This window comes from Siniperca chuatsi, linkage group LG4 (assembly GCF_020085105.1).
Source record: "Siniperca chuatsi isolate FFG_IHB_CAS linkage group LG4, ASM2008510v1, whole genome shotgun sequence".
NCBI lineage: Eukaryota > Metazoa > Chordata > Actinopteri > Centrarchiformes > Sinipercidae > Siniperca > Siniperca chuatsi.
In genome coordinates this window covers 30,164,797-30,180,164 of record NC_058045.1, presented here as the reverse complement: position 1 = coordinate 30,180,164, position 15,368 = coordinate 30,164,797, and the positions used below count along the sequence as shown (strand labels likewise).

General features: G+C 40.2%; 1 protein-coding gene across 12 annotated transcripts in view; it reads right to left on the bottom strand.

Annotated features, from left to right (window-relative positions):
• cadps2 (Ca++-dependent secretion activator 2) overlaps window positions 1-15,368 on the bottom strand; it is a 228,518-nt gene that overhangs the window by 126,349 nt on the left and 86,801 nt on the right. The window lies entirely within an intron of this gene.

The window sequence follows — 15,368 nt, the reverse complement described above, 5'->3', positions numbered from 1 at the left end:
AAACCCAAACTTCTGTCTCACAAGGTCGCAATAGTAATTTCACCTTTTTATTGTGTTTTTGTAGCTGGAAAGATAATAGGACATCCAACCTTGGGGTTGGGACCCCGTGTGGGGTTGCCTGTTATGCAAATTGGGTCACAAGAAAGCTGCTAAAAATATAAATATAATTTAAAATATATGAAGTCAAATCAAGTTAACTTTTACTTTTTTAAAAAACATATTTTAATGTTTTCTTTATACTTAAATTAAGTTGCATGACCCTTGAACTTCATGAACCTTGATCTTCACAAGACAGCCCTTCAACTCTTTTTGTATTGAAGTGAATGGGAAAACCCCCAAATTCTGTCTCACTTGGTCTCCACAGTTAATTTCACTTTGGCATTCAGCACAGTTGTATTCATAGCAAAGGAAGTTAACTTTTGTGATGCGTAGTAAGCTAAAAAGGTAGCAAAACATTTGACCCTTAAGGTTGGCAAGGATGCAGTTGTGTTAAACTGGATTTAGAGCTCTCGGTTTCGATGCAGGTTGAACATGACTGATGAGATGAAATGCACACTCAAATACACTCCATGCAAATTCATCAAATTTACCAGATTTCACACAGCTCCCTCTGGAGCCACAAAAGGCTTTATACAACTTTTTTCACATTTTGACCATTGAATGTCTCTAACAATATTTAACTGAACGGTTCTTTTAAAAAAAATGTGTGTATGTGGGAGCGCATCCCTTTGTATTTCGTTTTTTTAAAAACAGGACCTGGTCTGAATCAAACAACCAATCAGGCTAAACTGGCACGTAACTAGCCAATCACAGCGGCTCTGTACAGACATGGGTCATCCAGTTTCTACGTGTCTTGGTTCCTCACTTCCAGAGCCATGTAGAGAGGTGTGTTACGTTACGTTACAACGGCGTATAGCAGGCTACCAAACAAGCCAAAAGAAGGAATACACTGGAGGAGAAGGAAGAGAAGAAGCAAGCGCTAAATAAAAACAGAGATCAGATGAGGGTCAACATCGGAGAGGCATTTTCAGGACGGCGAGAGCGGAGGTGGAATGTTTGTTGCAAGGTAATTAGTTCCTGTGGCTAGCTGCTGTTAGCCACACCGCGGGAGTCTAATGATAACTGTTAAAGGGCTGAAGAGCGATGCGGAGGTTACCCTATTCCTTCTTGACAAATGCTAACGGTAGCACTACAACAAGTTATCTGTGCAATATTGATAATCTAATCAATCTAAGATGACTAACGTTTCCGTGGCTATCCTGCTGGCTTGTTTTGTCGCCAAGAGTACGCCGCTGTGGGCAAACGAGGTATTAGAAATTTACCCGCTAAGCCTAGCAGAGAGGAAGGGAGCAGAGCCATGTAGAGAGAGGATGAGGGCAAAGCCACCACTTTGACCCGAATTAGGATTTTCCGGCTCCAGTAACTGACAAACACAATGGCAAGTGGTAAACCCACAGTATGTCTTAATTGTGGTTTAACAAGCTTTGGATAAATTCCCCTCACCATCATCATCTTAAAGCAAATGCATTACACTCATTTGGAGACTTTTAATCCAAAGCGACTTACATTTGGAAAGGTATTTGGGGTTCAGTGTCTTGCTTAAGGACACTTTGACATGTGGACAGGAGAAGCCAGGGATCAAATAAGCAACCCACCAATTTTGGCTGACACACTCTACCACCGGAGCTACAGCCGACCCAGCTATGTGCACGATTTGACATAATGTGATCAGAGAGTTTGACTGTTTAAACACAGTCACTGCTAAATGTAAGTCAGCGCTGGTTGATGTGTCCTTGTCTTTTCTTTTTCAAAGCTTTCAATTGACTCTTGTCTTTTCAGGCTGTAAACTGGTATATTTTCATTTGAATTGATAAAAGGTGCAAGTGAAGTGGCCCTGGGTCTTATAAAACTCATGTTCACTGTCCTCGCTGCAGTTTCACCTTCGCCACAGGGAGCTGAGGTGGTGTTGTTTGAGAGCTTCACACTGAGTAGGAGATCAGCCAACAAGTTGTCTATTAATCTTGATGTCAGCGAGACTCAAAAAGGAGATGAAAGCAGAGTGAAAATTGAACAAGGTTTGCTTACTGGGCAGAAAACGGCGCCTCGTTTCACAAATCTGTGATGAGCAGAGGCGTCTAAAATGACAATCGGAGATAAAACAGCTCTGATGGAACTTGGCCTGAAGCCACAGAGACAAGGAACCTTTAGAGCTGATAACAGAGAGAAATGATAAGCTGTTTAATTTGAGCCTGTTCCAAAATGGGAACCAAGGAATCAGTTAAAAATTATCCGTCAGTGTCTCATTTACAGAGATTGCAAACTTCCCTTAGTCACACTGAGTAGTTATCCAGACCTGCAGCCGAACAGAAAAACACTGAGGAGCAAACTAAAAATCAAACAGGAGCCACAGACTGAGACCCTCTGCTTTTAGACTTCTCAGGTCTCTTTCTGGACGGATCTAATCTGTGACTCACGTATCAACCTTCTGTTGGCAGCCTGCAGCTCCAACTTTTTTTTCTAATTTAATCTTGTTTAAGGAGAACAAGTCACAATTGTCACTATGCTACAGCCCATCTGTAACGAACTACCCATAACCTTTAAGTTAAACCTGCTAAGCTGACGTTTGATATCACAAAGACAGCAACGTTAACGAGCTGTCAATAAGAGAACAACACGACATCCATAACTTAAATCCAACGTCAAGTTCTATTTTTTGTTATGAGGGACAGAGCAGGACACAGAGGCTCAGTTTTATTTATATTCCTGCTTGTCCATACGGGGGTGATGCTGTCCACCATTTCAACAATGACCGGTTGTTGAGACTGCCCGATGAAGTAAAGATTCAATTAATAAAAGACTGGTTGTTGTGACCATTCCAGCGCTTTGCATTACGGGAGACAGCAGGCGAGGTAGACAGGTCCGATGCATACTGGAGATTTTTTCCGAATCCGTACGACATCTGGGTATTTTTGGCATACAGCAGATTTTGCTTTTGTTTGCATACTACATGCTATATTTTGTAGTACTTACTGCTAGTATAGTAGGTGGTTTCGAATACAGCCTATGTCTGGTCTTTCACCCTGTTGGTAAACTGACTCATGCTGACACTCATCGACTGCAGCATTCTTAACGTTTTCTGTTTGTAGTTCCTGACATCGCTGAAGGGCTTCTTTAAAGTTGTTTGAATTTGTGTTTTTGGGTGAAAGGAAGCAGAAAACACCTACACATCCTACACGTCTTTTTTTGTTTCTGTTGTGGAAACTCTGCAATAAAGACTCACAAGAGAAAAAGTGGCTTTTTTGGGTTTTATTCTTACACTTGCAAAGAACAACACAGAGCTGTCTCAGGTAAAAGGCAAAGCATCATTCGTAACCGTCCATCTTTATACACTCAGAAGTCAGATATGCCCGTTCATTGGAACAATCTCATTGGTTAAGACAAATCATACCACCAGAAAGAAAAACTTCTTTATTATTACTAAACTTATTTCGAGGAAGCTCTTCTTCAGTAACATTTCTCTGAAGTCATGTTTTCTGAAACAACACTGTCTTATCTATTTATACTCTTGTACCTCGTACCTTTGCACAATGTCAGGATACTCTGACCGTGTCAGAGCATTATCTCTATATTTCCCTCTACAGTTTCCAGTTCAGCCTTCAGAACCTGCAGATGCATTCATTTAAAACGGGATCAAAAATGTACATTTACTGTAATTAAAGCAGGAACGTCGATAAATCAGTTTGTAAATAATTATATTAAGTCTTGAAGTATTTGCCGTATGAAAAGCTTCTCCTTGAGTTCATTAAATCCTTGTGGACATTTGAAAGCAGCCAAACAGATATTTTGAAAGATCTGCAGCCTTCGATTTCAGAAGTGCCATGACCGAGCGCAGTGCCATTGCGCACAACTGTCCACTGTGTTTACCTTCATTAAATAACGTACAAATTCTACCAAGCTGCTACAAAACAACCCCATACACCTCTACACACATCAAACTGGAGATGTCTGAGTACAGCGGCTCATCAATCCAGTGTGTCATTGGCTTCTTTTCAACTGAAATAAAATGCATAACGCTGTTGTGTCACATTTTAGGATATGACGTGACCATTTATGGCGTGAGATAGTATTAAAACTGAAATAGCGTCAGATTGATGCCACGGCTTCATCAACGTTTTTTTATTATTTATTTCTATCATCGTTGCAAAATAAATAAAATTAAAAAAAAACACACTATCTGCCTTTGGCTGCAGATTTGTGGTGCTGTGTGTTCACGTCGGGTCAACAGTATGATTTCCTGAAGCGTCTTTCCATTTGTTGAGCTGCTGCTGTCATGCCTCTGAGTGATTGGCCCAGTTGTTTTAGCGCTATGAGACCAGTGATGTGATTGGCTGAGAGTGTACAGTCTTTATTAATCACCACTTGCACTTGGAGATGCCGACACAGTCTGTGCGCCCAAGACATACTGCTGTGCACTTGTTGATTAAAATATGGCCCCAAGAGTCTACCGCCACACTAATCGACTCTGTCAGACTGTACCTAGGCACAGTGTGAGCATATTAGCATGCTGATTTTAGCATTAGCTCAAAGCCCCAATGAAAATGCTAACATGCTGATGTTTAACAGGTATAATGTTTAACATGTTCATCACCTTAGTTGAGCGTGTTAGCATGCTAAAATTTGCTAATTAGCACCAAACACAAAGTACAGCTGAGGCTGATGGGAATGTCATTAAAGTTAAAGAATCACCAAAGGTATCAGAATTCATCCTGAGGGGGATATGAACGTGTGTACCAAATTTCATGACAATCCATCAAATAGTTGTCAAGACATTTGACCTCATGGTGGCGCTAGAGGAAAAGTCAGAGGATCACCACAGTCATTAGGACTCATCGTCTGGGGACCATGAATGTCCGTAAAAAAATTTCATCGCAATTCATGTAATAGTTGTAGAGATATTTCAGTCCGGACCAAAGTGGAGGATCGACCGACCGACCACCATTGCCGTTATGCTACTAGTGTGGCTAAAAATGTCCATATTGTTAGCCAGTTTCCTCTGGTATTGGTATTATGACTCAATGACCTGAACAAGATTGGCTTATGAAACACAAAAAGTAGTTTGGGATTTAATCTTAGTATCTTAGCACCTGAGAGGGATGAATTAATTAATTTTTTAAAGAGTTATTTAATAAATAAGTTGGTTATTTAATAAAAATAATATTGTCGCCGTCATCTCATGTTACCACTTCCTGTCAGGCCTGACATCCGCCCTCACTAATTGCTGAGAGATGGAGATTTGTTCATCGATGATTTGACAGGTTGTTGTTTTTTCTTCTAATTTCTTTCTGCTGACACTTCAGTCGACAAAATCTATCAGAAACGTGCTCGTGTGGATCCATGTGCAGACTGCTGAGGCTGCGACGTCCTGAGATGAAAACTAACAGACATGTTTAGTCATTCTGCAGTCATTACTGATGAGGTCTGCTGATCACTGAGTCCTAATTAACGCTACACTGTGAGGAAGAAAAAGGAACTAATTATCAGAGTGATGGAGGTCAGACCAGCATGCACACGTGAAAAGTTTTGTCTGACAGATACACCACATTATTCCATGTTTCATTGTGTACTTATTACTCACTTAGAGTTTATCTCCTGTAGAGAGGCATCAGTGTTTGAGAGTGGTGGTGAAGGTCACAGTGTTAATACTTTAATAATAATGTAGTATAATAATTGTAATAAATAATAAATACTGAGTTTGAAAAGATTAATTTTAGACCTTTTTCATTTTGAAGAATGAAAAAATGTAACTCCTTTACTTGTGTCACTACCTTTATATTTTTTATGTTAAAATGTGTATTTCTGATTGTTAATAAAGTCTGAATGAATAAAGCTAGCCTCTATATACTTAATGATGATGAAAGTGTTATCCAGAAGCTGAAAAAAAACTGCTGCACGCTGTTACTTTGCATTCCTGGTTGTGTCTCTGATTAATTACACTCAAATCTAATTAACTGTACTGAGCTAACTGAGCTCACAGTCTGTCCTGCGCTAATCAAACTCTGTACAACACGTTTCGGCCAGCAGAAGTTTATAAACCAGATGACGAAATAACAGCAGCAACAGCCAATAACACAAATCAAACATCAGGCATGCAAAGAAATAAAATAAATGAATACATTTAAAAAAAATCTAATTTTGATCTGTACAACAGACTCGAGCATGCACTCTTTGTGAAGCTGGAAATCCAAAACTATAGGACCTAAAAGAGGCGACTTGTCCAGATCTTGAGTTAACATACCAGATTCCGTTCCAGTTCGAGTCAGTATGTTTGACATGCAGGTGACCCATGAGACGTATCTTTGCAAAAGTAAAATTCCTGCTAAAATTATACTATTGGTGCAAAACACAACAATCAAAGTACTGTTAGTTAGTTTGCTGATGTACAGTGGAAGGCGGTTAGTGAACAGAACATGGTTAGTCTAATTTAGTAACATGAGGAAATGAAGTAACATTCTTCAAAAAAAGAAAATTGTTTCTGAAATAAAGTTCTCAAACGAAAACAGAACCGACTGAATTTTTCAGAAAGTGATTTTTGTCAGAGGTTCTGATGAATTCACACACACATCGGCTTTTTGAGAAGAATTCACATTTACAGATACAGCATTTAATCGATCTGAAATTCATTAGTGTTTCTATTGATTAATTTGCCTCCCCTGTAACGATGGACGAGGACGATAGAGACAATTACTGACACACCCACAGTTTGGCTGCATGTACCAAATTTAATGAGCACGCACACGCACGCACGCAGATCAGAGTGCATGCTGGCTTTGTTACCATGACTTCTATTATGTTGTCTTTGTTGGCAGCCTTTCTAATTCTGCCTCACAGAGCATTTCTATGACAACCAGCCTTCCTATGATGCTGTTAAAAGTCTCTGCAGCGTGTCAACATGTCAGAGGCTGAATCTAGACATCAAACTGCTAGACACTGACTGAAAAATACATGGAGGAATGCGTCCAGTAAGCACTAAAACACACTAAGAACATGCTTCAGTTAAGAGCTTTTACTCAATATTAAGGGCAGACAGTGTTAGTGCCTTGCTAAACCCACTGAGCTGCAGGACAGGGAATGGAACCCCATTAGTGGATTCGCTTGAAGAACTATATAGTTATTGACCGTTAGTGAGCTCGTTAGCTGGGAGAGCACCATTTTACACAAAATGGTGTAAAATGGTGAACAAAATGTCAGTCAGAGTAAACAGCAGAAAGTAAATGGAGAGAATCTCCAAGAGCTATTGTGACTGACTAGTTCTAGCCCTGCCAGCTAACGAGTTAGCTTGCCAGTTACATACAGCAGGCCAACAACTAACCCTGCGAGTATAGTCACTACATCACCAAGCTTTTAGAACCAAATATTTTGCGAACACGTGTGGATTCATTTCGCTGTGTCGATTTCTGGTATGACCAGGCCTTTATCCCGAAGCTGTTTCTTCCCATGAACGTTCAAAGACAGGAGGAGAAAGGAGAGAAACTGGAGAAAAATTGCAAAAATGTTTGCGTTCATTGTAAACGCACCTTCATGTCACTTGCTACACTTACTTCATGTGCTGAACTGAACAGAACCACGGCAGCAGCGAACACAGCCCAAACATCGAACTGCAGATGTGGACGGAGTGGTGACTTAGATTTGAGGAGATGAACGATGAGTTGTGCATCTCTAACTTCTGCCTGACGTGCTTCCACAGGAAGGACCTACTAAATATCAACTTTCAGAAACTCAGAAAAACAGACTTGTTTTGAGCGTTATGACAAATCATTTTTTAAATAAGTGATAAGTGATTCTTCAAAAGGTGTTATGACCTTAAGCGCTATCAACATTTCTGCAGCACATAAATGAGTATTTAATCCCTGACTTACCTTAAATGGCTAAAAATCTATCAATCAGTCCAATTGTAAATACGTAAATAATCAAGTTCACAGGAAAATGTAAAAGCATGTGTTGAAACAAGTTGGACGGCCATCCCTTTGATGAATGTGTGTCCTTCAAATTAGTGTTCATTTACTGTGGACTAGCAGTGTCTCAGTGTTTTTCACATTTACAAAAGGCACCAACAGCACGTGACTCTTCATGTGCTGAAATTAAATGGTGCAGAAAGCGACCAAAATTGTAATATTCAGAGAGCGTCGTCACTGCAATCAGAAATAAACACAGCAAATAATAAAAAGGGTTATATAAAAGTGAACTTATTGAAAATTCTAAACTGGATCCAACATGTTCTACAAAGGTCAACTTTTAATTTCACCCCACCATTAGCTGCACGGCAACAGAATCTGAAGCTCTCTGATTGGATGTTTCTTACAGCAATGCTCTCTGGGACTTGTAGTTGACTTCTCTACTGAAGTTGTTAAGGAATTTTTTCAGCGCAGTGTCTTGTTGTTTCTGCTGCTGATTCATTGAGGAGAGTCTCATGTCCATCGCAGTGACCTCACATTGTTGATGACAAAACTGCAGAACTACAGTAAAACACACTTGATATGAATAGAAACCAACAAGGCAAATACTGCACCCAGATATTAACATTTTTACTTCAGCAATCATATTCAGATATTTCATTTTCCATGTGTGCGGTGCAGTTTCAGCATCAAAGTAAAAAGCCTCATGTTAAACCTCTGTCTTATTACAAACTGAACAATCTGCTGTGCACAAACACAAGCGATCTCAGACTAATCATCTGACAATGAGATGAAAGACACAATTACACCCTGCCATCAGTTACAGGCAGGAATCAAACGAGGGGGAAAAAAAGACTTAGATTTAGTTCAAAAAGCAGAGACTGAGAGGAAATTAAAACACAAAAGAAGAAGAAAGCAGCTCAGGGACAGAAAGCAGATTTTCAGACAAAGTTGCACAATATGCCGTCACTGGTGAAGGCAGAGCTGCAGCCTGGAGATGCTGGTAATTTATTAGAGCTTCATCTACCTGCCTCTTGCAGCTAATGAGAGATGACGCATAGACAGAACCAAAACAGAAATCAATGGACCCCCTCCACAGCTGAGTAGGCCTTGGCTATAACATCTGTGAATACAAGAACCAAGCGGGCTAAAACACCACAGAATATTGGACTAAACAATGCGTGGCTAAGGCTGCGTTCACAACAAACCTGTTTGGTGCAGTTCAAATGCACTCTGGTGTCTTTGCCAGTTTGTTGTGGTTTATTAAGGCTGTGTGAAATCTGTCAAACTAAAGGCCTTTAGACACCGAAGGCATGACAAATAAACGGCACAAAAATGCGAAGTACTCACCTGCGAATATTTAGCATCAAAACTATTCGTACCGACAACGATCCGAATTTTGAACAGTTGCGACACTCGTTCAATAAAAGATTCACGCCAGCTCATATTAAAACTCACTTGGGGTTGGAGCCGTTCCTGTAGGCAGCTTGTCTGTCAAATATGATCGTCACCTCCGCCCACACAGACGCTCAGGACAGGATGGACAGCAGCACCACCTCCATCACACGCCTCTGCCCGAGCTGTCACAACATCAGACATCCAGGTGGAATCTCTCTCACTGAGCTCAGGCTTTCACTGCGTTGCTGCAGAAATCCTCTCTAGATCATTAACAGTTACAAAACTGTCTGCACTTCTTTGGACAAAAACAAAATCAAAGTTCAGTTCCGCCATTGTCATTAGGAGTTGTGACGTGACTTCATTGGTTGATGCCTTTATTCACCGTGCGAAAACTGTGTAATATTCGCATTCTGTGTGAAGGTACTCATGACAAAAACAACAGTTCTAAAAAAATAAACTGACGTGCGAATTAATAGCACGAAAAAAAACCGCCCCTGGTATGTAAAGGCCTTAAGGCTGAATACAAATGCTTTGTTACTATGTTGCTAACAAAGTTTGACAAAGGACTGTCAAGTAAACGTAAAGCAGATGATAAACCAGCTGACCGCTCCAAAAATGTGTCCACAAACAATCGAGAGCAATTTGGGGCTCAGTATCTTGCTCAAGGATCAAACAACCAACCCTGTGATTAATGGCACCCAAAAATTAAAACACCTTCAAAATGCCCTAAAAGTATCTGAGTCTTAGAAACTGTAACAGCTACATGAGAGGGATAGAGCGAGGGGAGAGCGCCCACTAGTTAAATTGATCGCAGATTGGCGAAGTTTAAATTTTATTTTTAATTTTTTTTTTTTTTAATCAGACCTGCTGAATTTCAAGCGCACTAGTGCGACCAATGAAAATGTTTAGTGGCACTTTGCACCTTGGAGCCCTGGGTGTGTTTTCAAGTGCTTCTTGTCAATTAAATAAGAAAAAAAGCATCCAAATGCTCACAATCTGCTTGGACCCCGTCAATGCCGCTTGCAGCTTAAATTACATTACTATATTTATCACAACCCTGCAGAGCTCTGCACTTTAATTAAACATTTGCCTTGTGGTTCACTGTCACTATACTGTATATAACTGGCATCACGCAGACTAAAACCACTGGATTTTCTGAGTGTGGTGTTGATGGACTCCAAAAATTCAACGCTCAGTAGAAACAGAGAAAGTAATATGGCTGGATAAAAGGAAATAAAATCCTTACAGTGCTGCGACGGCTCCTCAGAAAACACATTTAAAAAAACTGTTGAGGACATCTTCTGTTATGAATTGGCGCTATATAAATAAAATTGAAATTAATTTAATCCACTGGCGCACACCTTGTATGTAAAAACAAAACAGGATGCTACTTTAATCTCTTCGCAACTGACTTGGGTGGGGGGTGGGGGGTGGGTGGGGGTGACAGGTGCATGTCAGTGTTCTAAAAACAACAGGAAGTTAGTTATTGTACTTTGGCGCTCTGATTTGTCCCACTTATCAACACAGTGTCAGCAGTTTGAGCTCGAGTAGTGGCTGTGACACACAGGTACTTTAAAACTCTTAGAGCCCGTTTCCGCAATTTGCATCAAAATTCATAACTCAATAAAATCTGAACACACAGACATGATACATGTGTTTTTAGATTCAGTTACTTACACTGTGGATATCATTACCTCCGATGCTCATCACAAATAAACATCCAGAAATCATAGAAAAAAGATGCTCCTTACAACTGCAGAACTTGCCTAAGAATAAACACATTTTAAAAGTTTTCTTCAGTATCAAAGTAATCCAGTGATAGTGACATATCCACTGAATTTGCAGGGAGGAGGCTTTTTTTGAATTTTGTGTAATATTCAGTGTTGTTGTATTGAAGTCTTCCGAAATCACAATGGAATAAATATCTTCAGAGATTTTTGGATAATAGATCAGTAAACTCACACACACACGCACACACGCACACACACGCACACACACACACACGTGGACTCTCACTGAGTTCATCCTCGGAGACCAGCTGATCTGAACACCTGGACTCTCCCTCCCTCCACAGCTGTCGGGCCTCCTCTCTTCTATTTTTATCTCCCTCCATCTTTTCCACCACTGGAAGAGAAGTGTAAACTTCTCTCAGCCTCACTCATATCTCTGCAGCTTGTATTTGTATCCTCCTCTGTTGAAGTATCATCAGCTTAAAAAAATCTAAGTAAATGTGTTATTTATATACAAAAGACAGTCCTCTGATGATACTTCTCCCATACAAATGAAAATCTTAGCAATCTCAGTCGTAACTTGTTTTTCCAAAACAGATGTATTTATTTTTCATTATTTGCTCAGTTAGGACAGGGTGAATTGTAATAGCGTGATTTTATTACTCAATTTAATCAGGGGCTTTGGAGCTTTTTGGGAATGAGTCATTATTGTCTCTGGCATCACAATAAATATTTCACAACATGCTTTAGTTTTTAACGAGCCCCAAACGCTAACAGATTGGTCTGTTAGGATTGCCATTAAACCAAAACTGGGAGCTTAAACAGGCTAAAAACCTTCGTAAGACTGTGATTTGGTGACAGCTCTCTACCAAAGACACCTTTCACATTTGATTTCATTTTAATATAAAACAACACTGACCAATGCAGCTTTAGTCTATTTCTGTTGGGTAATTTAAACAAGATTATAAATTGTTAGACACTAGAAAATCTAAGGTGTGGTGAGCCGTTTTGGTAGGCAGTACATGGCACCAAGATTTGAATGAAACCTGGGAAACGCAGGTGAGCGTTTAAAAATGGAATTAGCTCCTGTTTCTCTCCATTTCTCCCCTCTCTTCTCACCCTTCAGCTTTTGTTCCTCTTTCTATTGAGGCCTATAATGAAGCAAGACAATAATAGAATCTGTCCTGGCAACAGACACATTCTGGTTGTTACAGACGAGGATGATGTCTCAATGGGCTGTGAAGTAATGTGTAAATGGAAGCTATTTATGTTCAAAGCCAGTTACAGCGAAGGAAACAGGAATCACTGAGGATTACTGACGCACTGTTTCCTCTATAGAGTGGTATTCAGAGGCTGTAAAGACTTCTGGACAGTCTGTTCACCCAAACAGAATAAGAAAAGAACAGACTTTCTCTCTTCCCTCCAGTGGTATCTAACCGAGCAGATAGCTTTGGTTTGATTTGTCCATGTTGTCGATAAGGAACAAGCCTGCCCGTCTGGCGTTCAGCCTCCCCAAGTTTTCCCACACGACTCCTCTTCTCCATTAACTACACTGGTTCCCTGTTGTATCTAATTAAGACTCTGGCGCTGGTCTACATGGCAGTGAAGGAAACTGCTCCTCCCTACCTCCAAGAAAAGTCAAACCCTACACTCCTCCTCTGCCCCCGGACGACTGGCTGCCAGAGCACCCTGTGTTTGATCTTGGTAAAGAGTCTTCTCTGTCCTGGCCCCACATTAAAGTCAGGACAGCAGAGTCACAGCCCATCTTCCACCACAGGCTTTTTATATATATATATATATATACAGTGCCGCTGCTAGCCATTTTGGTGCCCTAAGCATAATTCCTTTATTATTCGCCCGCGCGAACAACCGGAACGGACCATCCGGCACTGGGGGGGGGGGACTAGACTAGAGCAATTATTACAGTTGCAATTTTGTTACATATACATGGCTAAAATGTGCCTAATGTTTCTATAGGCTAATGAAATAATACCGGCATTTAAAAAAAAATTTCATTAGGCTATTTTTGGTGCCCCCTCAGCACTTGGTGCCCTACGCACAGTGCGTGATGCGCGTGGTGGGAGCGGCGGCGCTCACACACACACACACACGCATTTATATGTATACATATTGATATATTAGATTGCTGCTGCTCACTGTCACTGTCACACAAACCCACAGAGGAGAGGAAGGAAAACAATATTAAAAGCCAGGCTATAAAACACTATCTCCCAAAAAGGGGAACTGAAGAATGCTGATAATTCATTTTCCTGCAGTCTCTGAACTTCAAATTTGACCTTTACGTTTCAGCAGACTGAAGATGACTGAGGTCCCTGCAGGTCAAGAGACAGACTCTGAGGGACTCAACAAGACCTGAACCAGTCAGGCCTGAAGACTGAACACACAGGCTGAGTGGTATGAATACTTATTAAGAATGTAGGGAGGTCAGAGGTCAACAGCACTCCTGCAGCTGGTAGGGAGTCTGTGATTTTATCAAGACACATTTTACAGTAATATTAATATTCATTATATTGATCAACAGAAGTGTCCATTTTGCTTTACAGGAACACATAAAGATGACTTAATGTTGCCTCAACATTTGCATCAGTCATGTTCTCCCATTGAGACTCGAACCTGCAGCTGGTTACCTAGCAACAATATGCAGACATAAGATTCACACTGAGACAACATAAGGGAATTGGAATCATGCAAACAAGTCTAACCTGCAAATATTGGGCACATATTTCATTATTTTGCCTTTTTTTGGTTCATGTTACAGTTGTGAAAACCTGTCACTATCCAGTAAAAGGTAAAAATAAAAATAAAAAATAGAAAAAAGAAAATGTTTGTCACAGTTGTTCATCAACTTTGTGATCACTGTTATCTGGGAGATAATGGGGTTTAATGATGATGATGTTAGCTGGAGGTAAAAAAATACAATTCCGTGTCACTCTGCATGGATTTGAGGTTTGAACAAACAACTCCTGACACACTGAGCTGATGTTGTTATAAAAGAAAGTTTTGCATTGAAAACATATTTCGTCTCATGAAGTGGTGCCTTGATGTGACGTTTACATGCGTTTCATTACTGTTCACCAAAAAAGTTTAGTTGCTTTTTACAATTAACATCCGCAGAACTGTACAGATTTTAAAAAATGAATAGAGGTGAATTGTGGGCAGATTTATGGCGCTCTGAATCTTTGCTGAAGGAATGTAAAACAACTCAATTCGAGATTGAATTCAGGGTTCACCAGCACTACACGGCTGCACACTGTATCTTGTATCCAAACCAGTGTTGAAACATATGTTGAACGTATGGTTCAGTCCCATGATGCCACTTTCTGTCTAACTCCACTTCCGTCCTCATACTACAGTCTTCCTCCTCACTCTGAGTGCATCACTCCTACATGTAAGTGTTGTTCCAGTCTGGACGGTGCTCACTTTGTAGATTTAGTGACCGTCTAATTATTGAGCAGCAGTGTGCTGAGACACTGAGACATTCGTGATGCTCTGCCCAGTCTGCTGCTAATGAGGCTGTTTGCCCTAAGAGAAACTGTCAAAATTCACTGCATTTATGATCCAAGTTAAATTTACTTTTAATCAGAGTTGTAAAAATGCAAGAAATGTCAGGTCTAATAAGGAGACAGTGACGGTCTGAAGGTCAGAGAGGTGACGAGACCAGAAGGCTGCTGGTTTAATTTGCTGGATTGAAAGGGGAAAAAAATGAAAATTGAGCAAGGAAGTAACGAAAAACAGGATTTGAGTGATATTTTGATTAAACTGTTAATCATGGTTATAAATTAGATGTTCTAAAAGAGAGAGGTATTAGAGGTTTAGAGACAAATACAGCAGATGCACGGTCTCGCTTTTTTTAAGCCAAAACCCGGGAACATCCAGTGGAGACTGGTGAGCTTTAATTTACTGTGTGGATACAACAATTCACAAGTGTATTCAGGGGCTTCTCAGAGACAGAGGTAACAGAATACATGTTGTTACCGTGGAGTTTGTGCTTTGATATGTTTGAAAAGAAAAAGATCATTCTACAAAAGAATGAATGTTGGAGGCCGAATAGGTTTCACTAATATGCATGGGTAATAGTGAATTGTTGGCTAGTTGCTACATATTGATTATTGTTTTATTATTTTCAAGATTTATCTCTTTCATTGACTAATTTCTTCTTATTTCTTCTCGTCTACCTCTACACGCTGTATAAGCTTTTTTATATGGAAATGGTTTGCAAAAGTGAGGGAGGTCTTATCATTGAAGACAAAACATTTTTACCAACAGC